We start from the raw sequence: 26,114 nt of genomic DNA, 5'->3' as shown, positions 1-26,114 counted from the left end.
TCCAACTTTTCTGCCTTTTCCCAGAATGATTAAACCAATGTTTGAGGAAAGAAAGATGAGAAAGGAAAGTTATGTGCTTACTATAACACTAGATCCATGTTAACGTCTTCTGTCTGTCTCAGCCCTTAGGTCCCAGCACTGAATCCTGGTGGACTCCACTGGTGACTGTTTTTTTTTTTTTTCCCCTGTGGAATTAGCTTCCCCTGTTTTGATCTCCTGCATCCTACCCATGAGTGAGCTGGTAATCCATCAAGTGATGAATGGGTTTATTCCTAATTTATTAAGCTTTTCTACTTTGCCTGAATGGGGGGATTGTGCCAAAAGCCTTGGCCAAGTCGAGGTAGGTAGTGTGTACCATTTTACCATTGTCCATTGCTTTGATGACATTTTCAAAAAGGTCTACCAGGCTGAGTAAGCATGACCTGACTGATGAATTCAAACTGAGATGGATCCAGTGTTTGGAGGTTTCCTATGTCCTTATTGATTAATTACATGGGAATTCTTTCCATAGTTTTGCATATGATGCTGGTCAGACTTATGGGTCTGTAAATGCCTGGGTCCAAGGAAGGTCCTCCCTTATGCAGGGGGAATAGCTATTGCTGTTCTTCATTCAACTGGTAGAAAACCCATATGGAGGTTTAAGGTGAACAGTGGTGCTAGGGATGTAGCTAAATCATGTTTCATGCTTTTCAAGCTGCATCCTGGGATACTGTCAGCATCCACTGATGGTAGCACAGACAGTGAGGTAGAGGGAGAACAGGCTAAAAGGAAAAAAATGAGCGCACTTAAAAGCCCTGTACTGACAGCATAGACAGTAAGATAGGAGGTGATTTTTTTTAGAACTTACATTTGCTAAGAAGACATAAAAGAGGCTGTAATGCCCCTTGTTTTGGGGAAGAAGCTACAATTTTCATATCAAGGCAAGTTACTAAAGAAAGTATCCTGACTTACTGGACTTACAAATTAAGTCACATATACTTAAAAAAAACATAATGGGAAGTATGCACTTTAAGGAGGGAAAGAGAGAACACAAAAGGCATATTCTGTGGTAGTTACTAGTGCTAATACTTTATAGGGGAATAATAATGAAGCCAGCCACAGTCATGTGATGATAAGTCATCTGAGGATGGATAAAACTTAGGCAAGAATAAAAGCCAGGTTTTACTGTCTTGTCATAATAAATGAGATAGAAAATTACTGTGCTTCTTGCCAGAATACTAGAAAACTCCACCCCCATCTTGGATATAAAAGTCCCTCGAGTTAGCATTTGAAAGTACTGTTACAGACATTGTGGGCCACTAGTAAAATCTAGCAATGGGTGTCAGTACATATTAATCATAAAGGACTAGTCTTCTTCTTATTTCAGCTTTTCCCGGTTAGGGGTCGCCACTGCGGAACTCCGGTCTGCTAATGACTAGCAGTGGAGTTTTATGGTGCCAAGTTGCCAGCCCGACACCCAACATTCAAAGAAGGCACACCCATTCACGCTCACACCTACCTGCATGTCTTTAACGTCAATCAACCATGGGGAGGACATGCAGACTCCACAGAGAAGGCGCTGCAGCCAAGAATCGAAGGGAAGAACCTCTTGCTGTGAGGCGACAATGCTAACCACTGCACCACCGCAGCCTAATAAAGGACTATACTACCAAATTCCCAGAAGAAGTGTCATTAGACAAAGGTAATGCCAACACTAAGGTTATTGCTAGACATCTGCTACTGTTATTACCCAGAGTGGTTATCCCTAAAGAGATATTCACTGACCAAGACACTGTCTTTATCTGAAAGTTACTGCAACACTTGAGTCAGTGTTTTAAAGTCAAGCAGTTAAATACATCAGTTCAAGGTTAAATAAAGCAATGAAATCCATGCTAAAGAAAGATACTAATGCAGATGGTAAAAAAGGGAGCAGTTGTCAACCTGCTTATTGTTTACAATTAGAGAGATGCCACAAGATTTCGTTGGGTTTATCCCATCTGAACTTCTGTACAGCAGGCATTTGACACGGCTGTTTGACATTGCTTGAGGAAACTTTGGAAGAACTAATGTTACCATTTAAAAGTGTGACATAATAGTATGACAGCTTGCAGGATATGTTAAAGCTGGTAATGCCCACAGTAAGGCAGCATATGCGAAGAGCATGGGGAATGCGGCCAAAGAGTCTCTTTCTCAACTACAGTTAGAAGAATTGCAAAACAAAAAAAGTATAGTAAGCAGAGAATTTTCTCTCTCTTAAAAAATAGTGTTGTTTTTCGAATTTGTGGTTGGTAATTGCACTTTGAATGAAAATTTCATCAGCAAGTTATCATGAATCTGAATGAATGTGATACTATACTAAAAGTGATCTTTAGGAACTAGATAGCATGTTAGATCTCAACATATATAAAATATGAATAAACACACCCGTCACAGGTTTTTTTTTTTTTTTTACAAAACTCCCTTTGTAAAATGAATGATTCTTCAGTTCACAATTAATGCTGACTGTAATACAGGATTGATCCCTGGTGCATGCTGTGAACTGCAATAGCATGTTATTTCAGAATGCACCATTGAATATAAACTCCGATCAAGCAATGAATATTCTACAGTCACCAAAAACCCCAGCAGAAACACAGCAGGATGTAGAAGCAGTATGACTGCTTTCCTTTCAGTATATCATAAAATACCATTATACAATGACCCCCCATTAATATTCAAAAACGTGCACGCCGATTGATCAGCGTGCACGTTAAGTTATAGTAATGGAAAAAGGTCCAGTCGCCCGGACTTTTTCCATTACTATAACTTTTTTTACAGCAACGGAGAACACAAGATCTCCGTTGCTTCACACTGTCTCGCTATGTTAAACGAGTTTAACATAGCGAATCAGCTTTAAAAAAAGCAACGGAGATTCTCCGTAACTTTTTTTAAAGCTGTCTCGCTATGTTAAACGAGTTTAACATAGTGAGACAGTTTGTAAAAAGCAGCAGAGATCTTGCTTTCTCCGTTGCTTTTTTCAAAACTGTCTCGCTATGTTAAATGGGTTTAACATAGCGAGACAGCTTTAAAAAAGCAACAGAGATTCTCCGTTGCTTTTTTTAAAGCTGTCTCGCTATGTTAAACCCATTTAACATAGCGAAACAGTTTCTAAAAAGCAACAGAGATCTTGCTTTCTCCGTTGCTTTTGCCCACAGCTCTGATGTACTGTGTAGGCATGTGCAGTACATCAGAACTGTCGCAGAATACCAGACAGCTGCGGAAGGGCAGCAAGGAGGCATTATACAATGCCATTATTTAAGAAAAGTAATTATTTTTTTTTCTTAAATAATGTCATTAGATAATAATAACTCACTTCTGGGTGTGGGTAATGCTGGATTTACCCATGGTTGTCTTTGTTTGGCCACTGGGCCGCCTCGTGACCAAACCACACCAACAGTGGGTAAATCCAGCATTACCCACACCCAGGCGTGGGTTATTGCTATAATAGCAAATAATACTTGAGGTGGAACAATGCATTATCAGACCACAATTACAAACACTGAACTAACATTTAAATGATAACCACCAAGTAAATTTGAGCCTTTTTCACCAATGAGATTCAAACATGTCAAAAGTTGCTAAGCTACAATATACACAATAAAAAAATTTCAGTTGCAAATAAATAAAACACTTATGAAAACAAAACAAAAAAAGATGTTAAAAATCACCTTTCCATCATTCTCCTTTTCAGGCATAACACAAATTGCTAAGCTACTGCATAGTGCATGAAGCATTACAGCAAAAGTGCTAACCCTGTTTTATAATAAACTACGCTTTTATCCTTCGGTTACTAGTCTGTGATATTTACAACTTGGACTGGTGTTAATATTGTTCCACCTCAGGTATTATTTGCTATTGGCATTTTATGATACACTGAAAGGAAAGCAGTTATACCGCTTCTACACCTCTGCTGAATTTGTGCTGGGATTTTCGGTGACTGTTGAATACTTCCTACATTATTCCCAAGCTGTTAATTGCCAGACAGCTTCTCTTTTTTGCTTCGTATTCTATAATGAATACATTAGGTGAAGGCACCAGTTTCTTAAAGAAATAATTCATGTACTACATACCAAAATACTCTTAACTGTAGAGTTGACTGCTAGCAATACATTAAACATGTGGGAAACAGTACTGACAGCCTGTGGGATAACTGGTGCAGACTAATGTAGCATTTCTGAAATAAAAAGAAGTTATGTACTCACCATAACGTTCCATATGAGTAGTTATACTTCATTTTCTGCAACCTGTGGGTATTCAGATCCATATCGGATCCGAGCCGGCAACTTTTTCAAGCATCTGCTCCAAGCTCCTCCCCTTACCAATAATCCCTCACATCTCCTACCTTCCCTCAGATCGAGTTTGCCACTATCCAAACTATCAGCATCTCAATAACATCACTAACTTAGAACAGGTTCGGGGGAAGGAGGGCGGGATGGTTGCAGAAAATGAAGTATAACTACTCAGATGGAATGTTATGGGGAGTACATAACTCCTTTATCTGAAGTAGTTAACTTCATTTATCTGCAACCTGTGAGACAGAGTCCCCAGTTACCAAAACTCCTGGGAGGCCCTCATGGAAGGATATTCCTGAGCACCGCAGAGCCGAAGGATGCTCTCCCTCTAGAGATCAAATCCAACTTATAATGAGAAATGAATGTATGTGACCTTGCCCAGGTCGCTGCTGCACAGATATCATCCAGTGAAACCCTAGACCAAAAGGCAGCAGAAGTCGCCATAGATCTGGTAGAATGAGCTTTAACAGGACCAGGCGGAGACAGACCTTTGTCCTTATAGATTTGCAATATACATTGTGTAATCCATCTAGCTAAGGAGCCCTTGGATATGGTTTTGCCCAGAAAGGGTCTAGAAAAGGACACAAATAACTGATCAGACTTACGAAAGGGTTTAGTTCTGTGTAAATAGAAACAACGCTGTCCATGAACATCTAGCAAATGCAGTTTATATTCACCCTTGTTCTGAAAATTTGGAAAGAAAACAGGCAGGTTAATTGTCTGAACAAAGCTTGAATCTCAGAAACTCTCCTAGCCGAAGTAATGGCCACTAGGAAAGCTGTCTTCCAGGATAAGAACTTCAAATCTACTGACGCTGCAGGTTCAAAGGGAGGAGCAACTAACGCCTGCAGAACTAGGGTAAGGTCCCAAGGAGGGACTGAGTCCTTGACTGGAGGGTGTAAAAGAAACGTGCCTTTAAGAAAAGCTTTACCCAGTCTCAAAGAGGCCAGAGTATTCATGTTTTTGCCGACATGAAAATTAAGAGATGGCCGCCAGTTGCACTTTTACTGCAGAGGAACTAGCCCCTTGTTGGAAAATGCTGGCCAAAAACTCCAACACTGCAGGAACCAGGGCTGTAAAGGGATCTAGATTCCACTGAGAAGCCCAAATAGAGAAACGTTTCCATTTGCTGCGGTAAATCTTCCTACTGGAAGCCTTGTGGGATGCCACCAGAATAGTCTTTACTGAAGATGACAGACTGGGAGTCCTGGCACTCAGGGGAAATGGAGCAACCAAGCCATCAGCTTGAGGCTGTCCAGGTCGGGAGGACAGGTGCCGGAGGGATGAGAGATGAGATCTGGGCACGGATCCAGAATCCAAGGAGGAGTTAGAACATGAGACCAGAGGAAGTGGAACCACACCTGACGAGGCCAGAATGGGGCAATGAGGATCACTTTGCACTCCATTTGGCAAGCTTTCTGAAGAAACTTCGTAATGAGAGGTAATGGGGGGTAAGCATACAGTAACCCGGGAGGTCAAGCATGGACTAGAGCATCTCTGGGGGAATCCCCTTGTGAGGGGATCAGAGCGAAGAACTCGCTGCACTTCGCGTTGGAAGGAGATGCGAAGAGATCGCAGCAAGGCTGACCCCACGCAAGGAAGATCTCCTCCGCTATTGTTTCAGAGACCACTCGTATGGCATTAGAATAGCCAGACTCAATCTGTCCGCTAAAATGTTGGAGCGTCCCGGGATGTGCGTTGCAATCAGAAACCGACTGGTGGAGATTGCCCACTCCCACACTCATAGCCTCGCAACAGAGAGGATAAGATCTGGTTTCCCCCCTGTTTGTTGATGTACCAGGCAACAGACATGTTGCCTGACTGAACTGCAATCGTTCCCGGGGGAAGAACAGGGTGAAAGGCTTGCAACACTAAAAGCACTGCCCTCATCTCCAGAACATTGATATGCAATCTGGTCTCGGTCTGGGACCACGTGCTTTGGACCGTCCTCCCCAAATAGTGCTCCCCCTACCCAAGCTGGGAGATGTCCATGGTCACTGTTGCTTGGGCTGTGGGTGCTATGAATGGTCGCCCTGCCAAGATTTCCAGCAATTGGAACCACCAGAGAAGAGACGCCCTGCAGGCTTTGCTGATTCGAATTGGATAGTCCATGGGGAGGTCTAGCCAAGACCACTGTACTGCGAGGGTCCACTGAAGCACCTGCATGTGAAGGCACTCATAGGGAAGGATCGAGATAGATGCAGCCATAGAGCCTAGGGCTCAGAGAATGTCACCTGGTATTGGCAGCCTGGGGCCAAGGATCACTGATACATGGGCCCGTACGCTCTGGACCCTGTCTCGAGTTAGAAAGACTTTCAATTGGAGGGTGTCCAGCCGTGCCCCTATAAATTCCAAGATCTGTACTGGGTTCAAGAGGGACTTGGAGACATTGATGGTAATCCCTAGGTTGACTGCAAGATGCAGGAAGGAGTCTCTGGCCATGCAAAGAAGACGCTTGGTGGCAGCAGTGAGGAGCCAATCGTCTAGGTAAGGAAACACCTGAATTCCCTGAAGCCTCAGGTGAGCCGCTACGACTGCCATAACCTTGGTAAACACCCTGGGGGCTGTGGTGAGACCGAAGGGTAGGGTTCTGAACTGGAAATGATTGGCTCCCAGCCGGAAACGAAGGAATCTCCTGGAGCTTCTGCGAATTTTGATATGGTAGTAAGCATCCTGGAGGTCTATCAAGCACATCCAGTCGCATTCTCGGAGATAAGGTAGAATGGACTGTAGGGTGACCATCCAGAACTTCTGCTTGGCTACAGCCAAGTTCAGGGTTGACAGGTCCAATATGGGCCTGAGGTCCCCCATCTTTTTTGGCACTAAAAAGAACCTGGAGTAAATGTCTGATCCGGACTGATCTGGGGGGACCGGTTCGATGGCTCGTTTGCAAAGCAGCTTGGAAGTCTCTTGTGCTGCCACCTCCCTTTGAGTGGATGGAACATCCGGGAGGCACTTTGGTTGGATGGGAGGGGTAACGAATGGGATGGAGTAGCCTCTGGATACTATTTGAAGCACCCAACTGTCCACAGTAATGGACTCCCGAGCCGTTGAGTGCAATGATAATCTTCTCCTGACTGTCTCCAGAGTAGGACAGTCGGGCAACCTCTCAGGGCTGCTGCATGGGTCTGTCCGAGAAGGTCTCCCTAGACCCAAAAACTCCTCGGCCCCCCTCTACCTCTGGGGCAGCGTCTGTCTTGTCCCCCTCTGCCTCTAGGGGACGAGTTGTCCTGAGAGTCCCGGGAAAACTGTGATTTTCGGAACCACATCATCATTTGCCCTCTCTGATTCCTAGAAAAGGATCTTTGAGGGCTAGAGAAGCGGACTCCGATGGCAGACAGAGTCTTTCCGTTCTTCTTGCTCTAGACCACAGTGTCACGTACTGTCTTCCTGAACAGGGAAGAACCATCAAAGGAGCATTTGTGAACGACGCCTTGAAGGGGTTAGCGAACTGACACAGTCTGAGCCAAGCATGTCGCCTCATAGCTACACCAGTCCCAGCCTCCCTAGCTGCTCCTTCCATGGTATGGGAAAGAAGATGCATGGACATGTTCGATACTGATTTGAGAGTCTACATTTTCATGGAGAACAATCGCTTGTCCGACGACAAAGACTCTGTGGGCGACAAAACAAACTCTGTGTCTAGATCTCGCTGAAGTCGTATGATGTGTGCCAAATAATTCAGCGCTTGAATGGAAAACGTCGCTGAAGAAACTACTTGCTTCTCAAACCGATCCACCGCCCTACACTCCTTGTCCTGAGGGTGTACCAAGGAACTTTCCTGTGCCAGTTCACTCTTCGTGGCAGCTGCAACCACCATAGCATCCACTGGGGATCCCTTGTACCAGGCCTGTCTGTCTGAGGGAGGAGAGAGGATTCTGTCCGGGCATTTTGGTATCGGCTCTGTGGTGTCAGGCTCCTTCCATGCCCACATGGTAATAAGATCCACTAAGGGATCCGCAGGAGGGGACACCCAGGATGTAGATGGGCCTGTGCCAAAGGCCTCCAGGAACACTGACTCATCCATAGAGGGTTTTGGGGCTGACCAACCTCCTCTCTGGCGGAGGATCTCCATGATGTCTCCAAAGGAGACATCCTCGGGAGGTGACCTGGGGGAACCCTCTCCTTCATCTAAGTCAGTATCTTCTGTCAGGGACTCGGAGGAATCCAGGTGCCTCCTTTTACACGTGTGCTTATGGAGACCCTCTTCAGTGGGAGTCTCTGAAGAGGGCTCGTGAGTCACGGGGGGGTTCCACTATGGGATCCACATGGGGGTCTTCTAGCACAGGCTGTCCCTGGGACAAGCTGAAGGGAGTCGTAACCAAATCCATGGGAGCCTGGCGGAGTCCAAGGAAATAGGCTGGGGTCTTGATCCTTGGGAGAGAACCCACTCCACCATGTCGAATGCCGATGGTGAGCGCACCTCCTTAGCAACTAACAAGGAGGAAGCTCTCCCCGGCTCAGGCGTGAGGATCGGGGCCGAGGCAGAAGTAGCCAGGGTTCTGAAGGAACAGCTTGGATTCGACAACGTCAGAGCCAAGGACACCTCCAGCCCCTCGGATCCGACTCCCTGTCTTCGGCCCCAAGAGTTGCTCGGATCCAAACAGGTCTGATCCGAGGAACTCAATGTAATTGCTGGCGTCGAGCTTAGAGGAACCGTCGCCGTCGAACCACTAGCTCCCCGGATCCATAAACCCCGAAACCGCAGGCCGGATCGGGGAAAGAGAAACTGGATGAAAGAAAGCCATGGAGATCCCCCCTCTGGAGGGAGAGGGGCCTGGCAAGGCTCCCATCTGGATTTGGGTCCAAATGAACCTCGTCATCATCCTGTCCATATCCAACTCCGACAGACTCCCGAGTTGAGCGCAAGGAGGCAACCGACTCAGATCTGGCTGGTTGGTGTGACAACCTCGATGAAGGTCTCGGGTCCAAGGGCTCCGTCGGCTCTGGGGAGAACCTCAGAAAGTGGAGCCGAGGAGATGTAGCCCTAGTCACTTTGGAAGGCGGGCTAGGGAAGGGCTCCCACTCTGGAGACCTCTTGTGGCTGCTATCCCCTCTCTTCTCTTTGTCCTTTTCCTTTCCTTTAGTCCCCCATTCAACAGGCATAGTGGGAGGTTGAGTCCCAGCCTGGGGGGGGGGGTTGAGCAGTTACTGGAAGAGCCGAGGCCAAGGTCACTGTGTCTAGGGAAGAAACTGGCAGAAGGCCCTTAGCTACTAGCTTTGCCTTCCTTTCTTTTAAGGCCCTGAGGTTGAACCCCGCACACACACACTACACTGTACTGAAAGATGGGGAACACCCGGTCAAATAACACACATGGTGTGGCCATCAGCAGGTGAAAGCTTATGGCCACACTCTGTGCATTTTTTAAAAGTAGGCTTTGGCTGCTCAACCATACTATAAACCCACTCAGCCAACCTACTTAAACCAACACTGCAACACACACACACTAAGGAGTCGGGAAGGCCTGCTATACTACTTTACTACAACTTTGACTTTTTTTTTTTTCACAAAAAACTGACGAACAGCGAAGGGGAGGCTAAGGTACACTAACGACCACACATACACTCACTAAAAGCACAAGAAAAATTATTCACTTACTACACCCAACTTGGAGCTAAATAGATCACGATGCTGATACACGAAGCGGCAAACGAGATCTGAGGGAAGGTAGGAGATGTGAGGGATTATGGTTAAGGGGAGGAGCTTGGAGCAGATGCTTGAAAAAGTTGCCAGCTCGGATCCGATATGGATCCGAATACCCACAGGTTGCAGATAAATGAAGTTAACTACTTCAGATGAAAGCATTCCATGGCCTCCTTGAAAAAAATTTAAATCATATCAAGTCTCTTGGCTTATTCAATTCAAACTGATACACAATGGTAGCATTCCGCAATGAGGCACCTAAATAGAGTTCTATGTAAATTTCTAGTAAATTAAGAAATACTAAGGAGATTGAGCAAGGTACAAATTGCATGTGCTCTGGACTTGTAGTGTTAATTGGCTAAGGAAAATGACTTTGGCTTAGATAAAACATAATATTAACAGCAATCTTCCACACTTCATCGATTGTTGATTGTTAATTGCTTCATGCACTCACTGAGAAATATTTACTACGTTGTCTCTAATTTCCAGATTCCTCTGTTAAATCTATTTTACAACAAAACTAGAACTAAAAAAACACAGAATTCTAGGTTTGCTTTAAAAGCTTTCTCAGAACAGGAAGTTAATAAATATGCTAAGCTTTATTATTAGTGGCTAAGCAACACCATTTTGAATTTTTGCATGCTTATGGTATCTGTTCATGGGTAAAAATTACCTATCATGTAAAATACCAGCAGAAATGCAGAGTGACATTTCCAAGCTCTCCATGCATATCACACGAGCAGGAAAGACTCTGGTATTGAGCCGAATCCTACCTTCAATAAACAAATAAAATTAAGGCTCCAGGCTCCTTCCTTCGTTAAAATTCAAAAAATTTTTAATTGCTTAAAGCGCGATCAGTAACAGTACACTTTTCATCAGTACACCGGTAAACCAACTTCTTCAGAAGCAAAACAGTGTTTAGCATAAGCACCAAGCTTAAGTACTCACAAAATCACACTTGAAGATTTATGTCCCCTTGTTGAATGGGGACCCAATAGGTGTGGCCACCCTTGCCGGAGGGACAACTGGAAACTCGACTAACCCAGACTTCAACAGTGGCTTTTGCTATACCTTCAGTATTGATTTCATGAAAATTAACAACATAATACTGAAAAACTGGGAGTTCCTGACCAATGACAACGACCTCCATAATGCAGTGCCAACGAGACCTAGAATCATTTATAAAAGAGGACCGAACCTAAAAGAACTCTTGGAAGGTCCTAAGCAACCGTACACGACCAGACTGGGCATGTTTAAGTGCCAAATGTGCAAGTACTGTCACTGGATTGAGGAAGGCGTTAAGTTTGCCATTGGGGATTGTAAATTCAGATCTTTTTCCAAATTTGACTGCAACAGCAAGTTAGTGGTTTACCTTGCTAAATGCTGTTGCTGCCCAGCCTTCTATATCGGGAAAACCGATAGAAGGCTGAGGGAAAGGATATACGAACATTTATACAGCATCAGGACAGCCAGAGTAACCAACGCCCTAGCCAGACATGTTGTGGACAATGCAGGACATCAGTTCAGGTTCAGAGTCATTGACCAACAGACTAGAGACATTAGGGGAGGGTACGACTCCCTTAAACTAGAGCGAAAAGAATTGATATGGCAGTTGAGAACTAACGCCAACCAGAAACCTGGGCTTAACGAAATGACATCTATAGCCTGTATTCTTAAATTAAAGAGTCTGGACAGATAAACTTTACCAACAGACCAACGATGATCTTCAAAGCCCATTACTGACCACTATACACATTTCACATACATTACATACATATGGGGTGTTTGTGGGAATTTGAAAAAGTTGGCCCCTGACGCCTTTGGTGGGGCTGTGCCGCCATTTATTAATTGGTTGTGTATTTTAATTCAGCCATTGTTTTATGGCTGAGTGAAACCATTCAAAACGGAAAAGGCTGGAATTTTCACTTTTCGGCCCTTACCTTTTATTCAATCCCACTTTGGGAAATAAAATTACAACTAATTTTAAATAATTTTAATAACTTTAATAGTTGCCAGACACATCTTAGGTACTGGCCATGTAACACAACATATATATGATGTTCAAAAGCTAAATGCTGAACCATCGACTGAGCAACCATTCTCCCTTCTTTGGGTCTGTAAGCCCTAGTGCCACGATTACAATGTGACACCATAGGGTGTGTGCTCATCGACCACTGGGGGGGCTAAGGTTTTTATATGAAAGGTTATCTGTATAGACAGTTTTGATATGATTCTATTTACATACATATACACACATTTTTTGTGTTACGATTATTACATGTTTCGGAACTATGAGTGCCTTGCAACCCGAAAACCACTCACATTTGAATTGGGGATGACACGCAGGCAGCCATCCGAACATTTCACCACGTTGAACGGTTGGTAAAGGGGTTGACGTGGAATGGACTTGTAGGCTGGTAGCTGCGCGAAGGTTTAACACCTAACAACTAGTCCGACATGTTTAATAATTTATAAGACACACCACTTAATCAAAATAATCTTACATTTCACAGGGTAGTGTCGGCTTCTACTGAAGCGAGTTTCAACAACCGTGCTACACACGGGCGTTGTTTTTTCTTCAACCCGCCATTGATTACAATGGTGCGGATTTGTCTGTACCTTTTTATAGTTAGTTTTTATACTTTACACAGGGTAGTGCCGCTTCCATTGTGGCGAGTTTCAACAACTGTCCTATTTATGGGCGTTGTTTTTTAACCCACTTTGTGATTGTATTGGTGAGGTTTTCGAACCTTTTTACAGTTAGGTTCATACATTTACTTACATCTATTTATATTTATTTTTACCAAACAAACTAAGTAAAATGTATCATGTTCTTGCATGAAGATTTTATGGCACATGCTTGAATTTGACCTACTATGGGTAGGGGTTGTCCGTTGCCTAACATGATTATAAATATAATTATTATTGTTTGTCACCACTGCTTGAATGCTCTCAATTCGGCAACTGAGAATGGTATTAAGGCTGTTTATGAACAGTTAATTTTGTTTTTGGCAGCCTTTAAAGTTAGCCCTACTAAGGGGCGTAACTATGACAACTACCAGGTGAAAATCATTAGGCATTATTTTAATTAATGGCGGTTCTCAGTGTATTTGTGATTTTGTGAGTACTTAAGCTTGGTGCTTATGCTAAACACTGTTTTGCTTCTGAAGAAGTTGGTTTACCGGTGTACTGACGAAAAGTGTACTGTTACTGATCGCGCTTTAAGCAATTAAAAATTTTTTGAATTTTAACGAAGGAAGGAGCCTGGAGCCTTAATTTTATTTGTTGGTTGGTTTCTTTTGGATATTTCTGAGTTTGTGCTTGTGCTATGGAACCAGGCAGCCCTAATTCGTTGAACGAGGATCTACGGAGCAGTACTCCGAACAGGAGCGATGGCAATCTTACGACTCTCATCGAGCTTCTTACCCAGAAAGTCGATCGTCTATCCCAACAAGTGGAGTCAGTCACTCTCAACCAGAGGGGAGTACAGAACAGTCGGAGCGACCCCGTTGTAGGGGTAACAATGGGGAATGTAGCGCTGAATAGCGGCAACGGACTTGGCCAGGAAGAACGTAGTGGCGGACCTGCCACCAATATCAACACGAGGATGGGGTATATTAGAACCGAACAACAAGTGAATGTTAATGGGGAGGTATTAGCAACTACCAGCCATGGCTTACCCGACCCTGCGAGAACTGGAGGTCTTGGGCCTACGACATTATCACTTGGTACTTGGATACAACGTGAATTTTCTTTTGGAGACGCGGAACACAATGGCAACCTAATCACAACAAGCGAGGTAAGCCAGGATTTATTAACGAAACTGAGCATTTTTGATGAAAAACTTTTTAAGGTTAGAAAGTTGCAACTTGAAGTTGCTTACTTTCGTGAATGCTCCCGATTGAGAGTTGTACCGAAGGGACTAAGACACTGGCAGTTTCCTGCAGGTCTCATTGATGGCTCCCCACTCCATGTAGCCCTCATCAATCTTTATGACAGACACGGACTTGAACTGCTGGGGGTGCTTAGTGACCACTACCAGGTATCTATTAACACCTTGATGGAAGAAATTAATGATCTTGATGGGTCCATCAAAAGTGATCTTAATTTCCAGAGATATCAATATGAGTACGACAGGTGTTTTAAGAGTATTGACGAACATCTTTCTAAGTTAAACTTGACTAAAAGGAAGAAAATTAATAGAGACGTCAACGACTATAGAAAGGGGGTGGCTTACCCTAAACCAGCTAAACACTCAAATTTTGAACCGACTGGCCTAGGGGAAGGTGATGCAAGGGGCCAAGCCATAGGACATCAACCAATTATTGACAATGTTACTGGTGACGTTGAATTTTCCGGTGACAACCAAGATGAGGAGCACCCACCTAATGGGGAGCTAAGAAGAAGTGAGAGACTGGCCAACCGGGGTAATGGACAGAACCCTGTCAATTACAACAATAGTACTGGGGGTGGCAACCATGCAGCAGTACCTCAGGCACCAAATTTTCAAATGGGGGCCTCCAACCAGAGGCCCATGGGCAACAGGAGGAAGGGTGGCAGGAGGAAGAGATGGTGACTTTAAACCACCAAACTATTGGTGACACTACCACCACCACTGGCTGTAAAATTTTGGTTAACAGCAGTGGTGATTTTAAAGTTTTCAACTACACTGAACACACTATTAGCCCTGACACCATTGAACTACTGGCCAAGGGGAACACATATGTGCCCACAAACCATTTTGACCTGGCCAATACTTTAATTGACTTGAAGTTATTTACTAGAAAATTAAATTTGAGCCTAGTGTTGGGTAATGGGTGTAACAGGAAATCGGAACTTTATGTATCTAGTGTGTTCAATCCCCCCCTGCACCCAACCTTAATGCTATTTGAAAAGGTAACCGAAATGGATATGAGGAACCTTAACAAACAAAACAGTAAATTTAAATTGAAGAACAGGTCCACCAATTTAAACGAGAGGGAGGAACTTTCCCTACTTAGGAGGGCCCAGGTTCGAATAATGAAACCGCAGTCCTACCTTCAACAAGAATGATTCCAAGGTACAAGGGAAAAAATGAATGATTTAAACAACTGGCTCAGTAACTGGTGTCTCTTGAGTGAGATCCAGTACGTGTCAGCATAGGATGAGCTACTGCACACAGGATGGCCTGTACTTCTCATTCCAATGCTTATATATAGTGGCTAAAGCCTTTACTGTCCCCATTCCCTGAAAAAGTAATAAAAAGGATATATGAGGGGATCGCAGGCAAGAATTAAAGTGGGAGAGGCCCTCTCTGATAAGTTGTGTCTGAACTAGATGGTGGTATGACTGTATTTAAGAAGATATATAAAAACCTAATGGAATTTCAGACTCAAACAAAATTAATGCATTTAACATTGTGGGGAACTAACAATTATAACTATAATTGAACAACTATATTGTAAATAAGCACAAACATTCTGTTTTTTTATATATATATGGTTTTTAAATGTTTTAGGTAAAAATACAATTGTTAACAGGACAAATGATTTTGTACAAATATTTCTTATTCCTATTGCTTTAAACGGTAATGGTTTTACTGATTAATAAAATGCAGCAGGGACATGATTGGTTCAACTAATTTTAAATTTCTTTAAATACTTTGTATGAGGACAAGATGACAGCGATTGTTTTATCTGAGGAAGTCTTGTACTAGACGAAAACGCAAATTTTAATAAAGCGTTCATATATTTTTTAACTGGTTACGGTATCCTGTCTTCTCCTTGGCTTCTACGCTTATGGACTTGTTTTGGTTTTGGTAACAAAGTAGGAAGCTGACTGTGGTTTTCATTTTTGTGGTCGATATGAGTGGTATGGAGAAGGACAAGGATACACAGCCTGGCAACGAGGAAAGTAGCCAGGCAAGAAGACTTATTGGACAGCTAACAGCTTTGGTTGATCTATTGACGCCTCTTTGTGAGGCAATGATTGTGCGCACACAGCATCCGGAAGTGGGGAGAGGCATAGACGAAAGTGATTCTCGTCAAACGCAAACCAAGAGGAAAAGACATTGCCTAGACGGGGAAATAACCAACGTTAATGGAATTGAACCGAAGGGTGCTTCATTTAACCCCGCAGCAATGCCCATTATATTCCAAGATGCTGACAATGATGAACTAAACGCTAGTGTCAACCATTCTAGTGAACCGCAGGAGCGGTCGCAACAAGGTACTTTCTTTATCTCCAGCACAACGGAGATGAATAAATGGCTCAAAGAGCCACATAATTTTAAGTTTGTTGATAACAATGACAAAAATGATAATTACAGTAAACGGACAGCAAACACAGAACCTTTTTGTAAAAAAATGGATAGTTTTTCTAAATTATTGTACAAGTACAAAGCTATTACAGTTGAAAATGGTTATTTGAAAAAATGTTTACATCGCTGTATAGTTCCTAAGGGATTACGCACATGGAAATATCCCAATAATGTGCAGATTGGGTCCATATTTCATAAGGATTTGGTGAAGGCTTTTAACAAATGTGGAATGGAAATAGTTGCATGTATTATTGCTGAGAATGAAAGGAACCTGCTTGTGATTAATGAACAAATTAGTGAATTAGACTCACAAATTAAGGGAGATCTCTTGTTTGATATTAAGGAAGAAAAACAGAGATATTTTGGTTTAAAAAGAGAGATAGAACAAAAATGTACAGATTTAGTGACAAGAAAGACAGCTAAACTAAGAAGGGATATTTTGGAGTATGAGAATGAAACTAGTTATCCAAACCCAAATAAAAACTCAGCCCCCCCACTACATCAGTACAATAACAGAAATAAATGGGTAGGCAGAAAGAATATAGTGAACAAGGAACATCAAAGAGAGACTTATAACCCTGACACATTCAACTATGACTATGACATAGATTTCCCACCCCTTGAAGTAACACAGTATGAACAGGATCTACAAGAAACCAACTATAGGGATTTTCGAAGGGGAGGGGGGTTAAGGGGAAAGGGGCACTACAGGAGATAGTAACCCCTTCCCATAATAACAGAGACAACAAAGAGATAGAGCAGGTAGGTAACAAGTATACTTTAAATACATTCACTATTTACAATTTTAGTAACTTACAACTAACTAAAGACCATTTTTCCTTAATGGAGAAGGGATTCAAATTCTTACCAACAAAGAGAGGGGAGAGAGTACAAACTATTTTGGAATTAAAATTATTTCTAAGGAAAATTAATTTAGAATTAATGTTTAGTAACAATAATTATGGAATAGACAGAAGAGTAATACACACATCAGAGGAACAACGAACATTAAAAAACAAGTCTATTTTTAACCCCCCCATACATGTACAACTCAAGAACTTCGAGAAAATTATGGAAGATGGTATCAAAAAATTAGATAAGAAGGTGAAGTATGTCAACAACATGGGGAAAAGTGAAAGAAAATGTCTACAGGATCTGAAAAACAACAAAGGGATCAGGGTAATGAAGCCCGACAAGGGCGGAGGAATTGTTATAATGGAGTCTATTCAATATGAGGGCAAAATGAACAATATACTTAGGGATGAAACTAAATATAAGGAGGTCTCTCGTAATGAGATAAATATAGCATATAGGAAGATTGATATGATGCTAACAGATATGGAGATGGAAAAAGTACTGGATGAAAAAATGGTATCTTATTTAAAAATTGATAAACCAAGAATACCAATTATTTTCGGAATACCGAAAATACAGAAACAAAGTGATGATCCACCTTTTAGGCCAATAGTGGCAGCTGAGGGATCCAAAACTACAACCTTAGCAAAGTTTGTGGATGTAAAAACCAAACATATTTGGAAAAATAAAAATGCAATATTACGTGACTCCTGGGATTTGTTAAGAGCACTTGAACCCAAGTTATTTGACAAGGATATCTTATTCGTAACAATAGACGTGGTAGATCTATTTGGGTCAATACCATATGAGGAAGGGATACGTATGTTTGAAGAGGAGGTATTTTGGGACAAAAAACTGAAATTTGAAGAAAAAGTAGCGTGCACAGGCTTGATGGATGCAATATTAAAGAACAATTACCTAGTATATAAGGGGGAGTTTTTCCAACAAATAAAAGGTGTGGCGATGGGGGCAGCCTGTGCACCTACTTTTGCAAATTTGGTCCTAGCCAATTGGGAGGACAAGTATGTGTTCCCTTCAAGTTACGCAAAACATTGTAAACTATACAGAAGATTCCTGGATGACATTTTAATATTTTGGATGGGAAGCTTAGAAAAATTAAAAGAATTTTTCAATTATTTAGGTAGCACAACCAACTTCCTTAAATTTACATATAATTTTTCCTATGTTAGTATTGCATATTTGGATGTGGAAATATTAAAAACAACTAACTCCTTCGAGACCAGAATATATAGAAAGGATACGTATGTAAACTCATTTCTACATTTTGATAGTGAACACCCAATCCATTGCAAAAGAAATCTGGTTAAAGGCCAGTTTATCAGAGGGTCAAGAATGACAACATTGGAAGAAGAATATATCAAAGAATGTGACAAGTTAGAAGGGATGTTCATAGATAGGGGGTATCCCAAGGCCTTTATTAAGAAATATAGGACGGAAGTAACGAATGCTAGGAAGGGAAGGTTTAAGCCCATAATAGGGATAAAAGAAATGCCAGATGAGCAAAATGAAAATATAGTAACTCAGGAAGCAAACTACGAACATTCACTGGTATTGGAATATAATGATTTAAACAAAAAAGTGAGAACATTATTTACCAAGGAATGGGAGAGATTCAAAGGTTTTACTGACTTGAAGGTCTTATCAGAATCTAACCCAAAAGTAGTATACAAGAATTCCCTTAATATTAAAAATATATTAGAAATAGGGAATAATGTTAACATACGATCAGGAGATAGAAGAATGACAAGTAAGGTAGGGACCTTTAGCTGTGGTACATGTAACCAATGTGAGATGGTGATAAATTGTGAAAAAATACATTTGGATTGTAGAAAACTATGGTTGCATAGCAAGGGGTATTATAATTGTGAATCGAGAGGAGTAGTGTATTTGGTAATTTGTAAAAAGTGTCCTTCCTTTTATGTAGGGAAAACAGAAAGATCCTTGAAAAAGAGGATATATGAACATACATATGATATCAGGAAAGGGAAGGACACTAATGCACTATTCAGACACTCATTGACATGTAAGAATTCTGACTATGCTTTTTTTGTATTGGATCAAGTTAAATTAGATATAAGAGGGGGCCCATGGGAGGAGAACATTGGGTATAGGGAACTGTGGTGGCAAGTGGCTTTAGAAGCCAACAAACCACCTGGTTTGAATGAAAATATTTCCATAGTACCACTATTAAAATTGAAAGCAGCTAAGGTAAAGTAATGGAATAATACAACTCACCACTAGATGGTGGTATGACTGTATTTAAGAAGATATATAAAAACCTAATGGAATTTCAGACTCAAACAAAATTAATGCATTTAACATTGTGGGGAACTAACAATTATAACTATAATTGAACAACTATATTGTAAATAAGCACAAACATTCTGTTTTTTTATATATATATGGTTTTTAAATGTTTTAGGTAAAAATACAATTGTTAACAGGACAAATGATTTTGTACAAATATTTCTTATTCCTATTGCTTTAAACGGTAATGGTTTTACTGATTAATAAAATGCAGCAGGGACATGATTGGTTCAACTAATTTTAAATTTCTTTAAATACTTTGTATGAGGACAAGATGACAGCGATTGTTTTATCTGAGGAAGTCTTGTACTAGACGAAAACGCAAATTTTAATAAAGCGTTCATATATTTTTTAACTGGTTACGGTATCCTGTCTTCTCCTTGGCTTCTACGCTTATGGACTTGTTTTGGTTTTGGTAACAAAGTAGGAAGCTGACTGTGGTTTTCATTTTTGTGGTCGATCTGAACAGAGGAACCCAGCAGGGGTGTTCTCTTCCTTCCTTTTTATTTGCATTAAATTTAGAGCCACTGGCAAATAAAATAAGGGGCTCATAAATTCAAGGATGTAATTGGTATGGTAGCCAAGAAAAGTTTACTTTATTTGCAGACAATATTATTTTGTACCTGATAGATCCAGTAAGGGACATCTCAGTGTTGTTGACCATTCTGAGACAGTTTCAGGCCTTTTGGGGATATAAAAGTAAGGAAGAAATTACAAACCCTTCAGCTCAAACAGCCTCAACTGCGAGGTCATGGAATAGTTCACGAGATCTGATTTCAAGGGATATTTTACAGTTACACAGTTAGGGCTCATGTACATAACACCAGCAGAAGGTTATAATTCAAAGTGGAATGGGAAGATGATGATGAAGGGAGGAAATTCAAGAAATAAGGATATAGTGTGACTTTAAAGCAGATATTTAAGGAGAATAACAGCTATACAGAATATTATATTCATAAAATAACAGAAAGTATTCTAAGAACTAAGCAAATGTGAGAATGGAAAAAAGGAGAATTTGCCGATAGGGATAACTGCAATTAGAGATATACAGAATAAGTAACAGGGGGCTGGAATGTACTGGAAAAATGGCAAAAGAATCAATGCATTGGGAGCAAATAACTAGAGAGGAAAAGGTAAGAGAAAGGGAAGAGGCCAAGAACACATATGGACTGCAGGCTAGCGACGGCCTTCCCTATCAGGGATTTATATCAAAGTAAGGGCAAACAGAAATGCATTGGGGAATCCAGCGGAAGACCTGCACTGGAAGAGATTTTAGCTGAATCCAGAACAGAAGTTAAAAAGTGATAATTAGTAGGGCATATAAAATACTGCATAGTAACTATTGGAATAAATCAGAGGAGGTTAGAAAAGATTGGGAAGAGACTGGATAAGCAATTCTCAAGGAAACAATGGGAGGGCATATGTATGGCTCCCAAATATGCAACAAAGTCTAGAAGATTTATTGCTTGGAAATACTTGTATAGGTGTTTTTATACCCTAAGCAGACTCCAAAGAATTATTCCTCAGGTAGAAGGCAAATGTTGGAGGTGTGATGGGGAAGAAAGGAATAACTGGTAACATATGTTTTGGGAGTGAAATTAGTTGGCAAACTTTAAAAATTCCCCTAGAGTACCTTGTCAGAAATACTGGGTGACCAAATGGGTGTAACTAAGGAAATATTTTTTTGAGCTGGGATACAGGATCTGAATTAACATAGACATACTAAGGGCTTGTTAAGTTTAATTCTGGTGGCTGCCAAAAAAAAAAAAAAACAATTACTAGAAAATGGAAATCAAGGTCTAGACCAACTGTATTTGAAGTAGCGGCTATTGTAACAGAGAAAAAAGAACCAGAAGTGGAATCCTTAGAAAAGGGTAGGAGCAAATTGCATTGAAAAAATGGAACTTTGGGGAATAAAACATGCATGATAATCTTTTGGAGGAGGACTGAGGTTTAAGGGAAGCCAGGAACTGATCAATTTACATAATGTTAGATTGATGATAAGAGTATGAAAAATATGTGTAATATATAATGTTTGTAACTGTGGACATGTTAACATGGCTGGTTGCCTTTTACATAAATATATGTTTGTCTATGTCTTAAGTGGTAATTCAATAAAGGTGTTAAAAAACCCTTTACTATCCCCATACTGAGTTTTTAGGCAGAGTCCAGCTAATGTATTTTCCAGCATAAAAAATATAATAAACAAAGCAGTGTATAATATCAGTGTGCCATTGATCAGTGCTAGGAGTCTAAATAACAAAGTGTCTGACCTTGAAGACTCCTGCATTTGCAGCACATTCATGTGTGTGTATTATTAATACCATACTTTTATAGACCTGATGGATACTGTGGTGGACCATCCATATTTATTAAAGACCTTATTACCTCAATGCAGATTCACAGAGACCCCAAACTAAACTTGAGATTCAACTCAGACTAATAAAATCACCTATCAGATCAGAATTGTTCTTAAATACACTGAATAAACTTTATATACACAAAATTCTATAATCCTGGGAGACTTTAACTGCATGTTGATAAACTCAGAGCTCTATACCTGAAATGTAGGCTATTTCCCAAAATTCCTCAATTTTATTAATGAGAATCCCCTGGATCAAATAGTTAGAGACAGTAACATGTCAAAAGCTCCCCTTCCACAGGAAGTCTAGCAACTTCCAACAGCTGTACCTCACTGTCAGTCTGGGTATTATCACTCACCTCCATCCTTGCAGTCAAGATGTCCAAAGGAACATCAGTACCTCCCAGCAGCTGTTACTCACGTTCAGACTTACTATTACAGGATAGCTCCTTCTCTAAAACAGCCACCACACCAGTCCCAGCTTCAAGTATGAGATCTGTCTGGGTTGCCCCAGGCTACTGGACCAACATGCCTGTCGCCAAGCTTGACTGCATGTCACTGCATGCACACAAGGCACTGCATCATCACAGTAATTCCCTATCAGGACATTGCAGGAATAGCTTCAAACACACCTGCCTGCTTGCTTCCTCTTCCACCCTTCCAGTCAAGATGAACCCTAGACAAATGTATTTGGAATGGGGTCGCCCCCACAGCTCTGACTGGAGTGGACTGTCCAAGCAAGTGCTGCTCTTCTCTAACCACTGCAGGCCTCACAATGGTTATATCAGAAGCTGTGTCCCTCTTAGCAGTAACCTGTTTACCATCTAAGATAGGATATAAATTTTGGTGATAGATTGGCACCCCTGTTGTTTCCAAACAACTTACCACTGGCAGTTTGTCATTCCCACTTGCTGGCTCCCTCACCTTTTGTTTCTTACCTTGCCTTGAGGGACATTTGGCTGCTATGTGGCCCCTCTGGTTATGTTTGAAACATCTAATCCCTAATTGTGTACCTGGACTAATAGTTTCCTCTGTTACTGGTGTACGCTGTTGGAGTGGTTTAGACTGCCCCCCATGGGTTCCCTTATATCCATGTACAGCATTGGGAACCCCTTTGTTATGCACTGTTGCTCTGCTTCATAAATAGAGATCCCTTTTCTCCCCAACTCCTCCGCAATGTTACATTTTCTGTCTACTTTCCAGATTCTCATGTCATCAGGCAAAGTACTAAGGCTTGCTTCCTCCCCAAAAGGTCTGCCAGTCTCTCAAAAGTGGTGGCCTGACGATTACTCATCCCTCTTTGAAAGTAAATACCAAAATCAGCAATATAGTCATGTACACTTTCATCTGCCTTATGTCTATGTTCATGAAACTTTTTTATAAGCTTCAGATGTTAGTTTAAAACAATGAAGATAGTTTTTAATTTTAACATAATTCAATCTATATCAGACAGTTTTGACATGGCCTGAAGAGCTTTACCATGGAGTAAGAGAGTCAGGAGCTGAAACCAGAGCTCACGGTGAACATCATACTATCTACATACCCTCTTAATATATGAATAAAACTATCAAAGTCATCCCCGTCCCTGTATTGAGGAAAAAGTTGATCTTTACAGCTTCTGGGGTCTGGTTATTCCCTTTCCCATTACCTCCATGACCCTCTCAAAGGATAAGAAGCTCCACTTCAAGCCAGAGCTGTCTCTCATCTTTCTTAGCTTCTAAACACCTCAATTTCTCTGCTGATTCCAGTTCAAGACATTTGGGCTCCAGTTCACACTGACTCTGCTTCTCCTCAGCCTCTAGTCTTTGGCCTCCAGTTCATATTGACACTGATTCTCCTTAGCCTCCACTTCATATCAATGCTGCTTTTCCTCAGCCTCCAGTCATTGGGCTTCCATATGCAGTCTCTCCTCAGTCTCCAGACTTCGCATTCTCTACTTGGCCTTCAGGCACACTCTCTTAACTCCAGACGGAGTCTCAGGTCCTCTGAAGAAAAGGTGGACTGTCCTGCCTCTGCAGGCTGCCCAACCCCAATACCAAACTGGATGCCCTTCGAATGGCTGGTCTGAGCTTAAGCTGCAACTAAGGCTGAAATCATTGCTTCCTTAGTCAGGTTGGCATGCACCAGTCCTCTGGCTTCACACTCCTTCGCCAACTGGTTCTTTCTCAGCTTACTATAGTCTTCTGCTGGCATCTTTGCTTGCATTCCCTGACTAACTCACTAAAAATAAATAAAACTGTGCTGAACTGAGATTCTGTATGTTTACCCTGTGGCTGTCGAGAGTGCATACCTTAATGACAACTACCCACATTACTGAAGTTCAATTAAAAATCCCACACCGCTGTCGCCAAATAATGTGACATCTGGTCAACATCTCACCAGACTGCCAACAATAATGTGATGTCCCTTACTATCCTGGGTCAGTAACTAAGGAGCTTCAATCCTCACTACTGACTCCAATAGGAGACTGTCACTTAAAAAGGAGCAACATTTTACAATTATACCCTAAGAGCACAACAGGAACATGCCCTATAATCTAGGACTGGACTGTACACTTCTGTCACCCCTAATGTGACTCCTTATTACACACTCCAGAGCAATGTGTCCTAGTTTAAGAACTCTGATACACTCACACTTAAATTAAATCTCACACATCCAAATACTTCTGGGAAAGTCTGACACAGATTTCCAGCTGTGTTCCTTCACCAAAATAATACGGTAACACTCTGCCACCAATCAGAGAGTCTATATGCCCTTTTAAAGGGGTGTCCAATTATGAAAATTAGATATTAAAACAAATGATAGCAAATGACCTAAAGTAGTCAGGCTTTCAGAGTGGCTTGGGAAGTTATCAAAGCAGGTATAAGCACTCTCAAATCCCTAAAGAAAATATTGATTGACCAGCCACAATGTAAGTTAATAAAATATTTAATAATGAGAAAAATGATTAAAAATATAAAACAGTAATTTGCAATAAACAAACACAACTCAATCACCAGGAAAATGAAATCAGTACGGAAGGATAGAAAGCCAAATTTAGAAAAACGAAGTTATAATTTCCTATCTGGCTAAAGAACACTGTTCCTGATCTGAACTAAATTATTACAACAGAGCAAAGGCAGGCTTACAGTTCTTGGTGAGTCCATTTGGGTTTACACTGTACAGTACAACTGTGAACAACTGCAACTGGCAAATGACAACTGTAACTGACTGTTAACTGACGACAACTGACTTCAACTATCTTCAGCAGGCTCTTTTATAGACTAGCTTAACAGTCACAACTGTTCCATTTCTAATTTTCATTTCCTATTTTGAAAATCAACCAACAGCTGTTTACTAAAGTTCCTTCCTGTCTTTCAGCCTCTGCCAGTAACACATAGCAACTGTCAACATTCTGATGACATCATCTGCAGACCAGCTGATTCTGAGACAGTCTGCATTTAGAATCTTCTTCACAAATATACACAGTTAGAAATGTAAAGAAACACTGTTCAAGTCTTTAAAACATTCTGTACAAACAGATTACAAATCAACATGTAAGAACTTATTTACAATATCATAGCTAGTCAATTTGGCATTGATTACACAGCTTAATCTGAAATTTATGTACAAAACCTTTAGTCAGACAAGTTAGCACAAATGACAGTGTCTAATGTCTTCACAATCACAATAGTCAAAGACTTCAACTATACAAACTTCCTACAATTCTATGATAAACTCTCCAGGTACAAATATAACTGAACTCCCCAAAATGTAGAGACGGCTAGTAGTTATGCAAGTAAATTCTAAGCTGATCTAGAAAACGTTATAAACCTGTTTGTCAATACAAAACCTAAACAAAAAGAAAAAGAAAAGAGCAAACCAGCCTGGTGGTCTACATCCATAAACAATGCAATAAGAGAAAAAAGCTCATTAGATTATATAGTAAAATAAAGAACAATAAATCAAGGTTAACATCAAAAGGTTATCAAAAGTACTCAAAAACACCCTTAGAAAAACCAAAGCTTTCCATGAACTTAGGCTAGCATCAGGAGCTAAGGATAATTGCTAATCTTTCTTTACCAATGCCAGAAGTATATAAAATAACACTCAACATTGCTCAGAACAAATTCAAAATGACACTACCCACTCTGATTCAGTAGATAATGCAAACATACTGGCAAAACAAATTCAGTGTAAACCTCGCTCATGTGATACCTATATCAAGCATATACCTAAGGACCTCAAACCCCCAATCATCACAAAAGACCACCTGTTAAAAGTACATTCCAAGACAAAAAATAGATCTAAACCATGGGGAAGTTTACAACAGACCTG

At 41.2% G+C, this 26,114-nt stretch overlaps 1 protein-coding gene across 1 annotated transcript in view; it reads right to left on the bottom strand.

Moving 5' to 3' along the window:
- Positions 1-26,114, bottom strand: part of ACSS1 (acyl-CoA synthetase short chain family member 1) — a 1,456,620-nt gene that overhangs the window by 484,653 nt on the left and 945,853 nt on the right. The gene's annotated exons all lie outside the window — the stretch shown is intronic.

Source organism: Protopterus annectens, chromosome 1.part2 (genome assembly GCF_019279795.1).
Source record: "Protopterus annectens isolate FY-2018-M chromosome 1.part2, PAN1.0, whole genome shotgun sequence".
Classification (NCBI taxonomy): domain Eukaryota; kingdom Metazoa; phylum Chordata; order Ceratodontiformes; family Protopteridae; genus Protopterus; species Protopterus annectens.
This window is presented reverse-complemented; position numbering and strand designations above follow the sequence as displayed.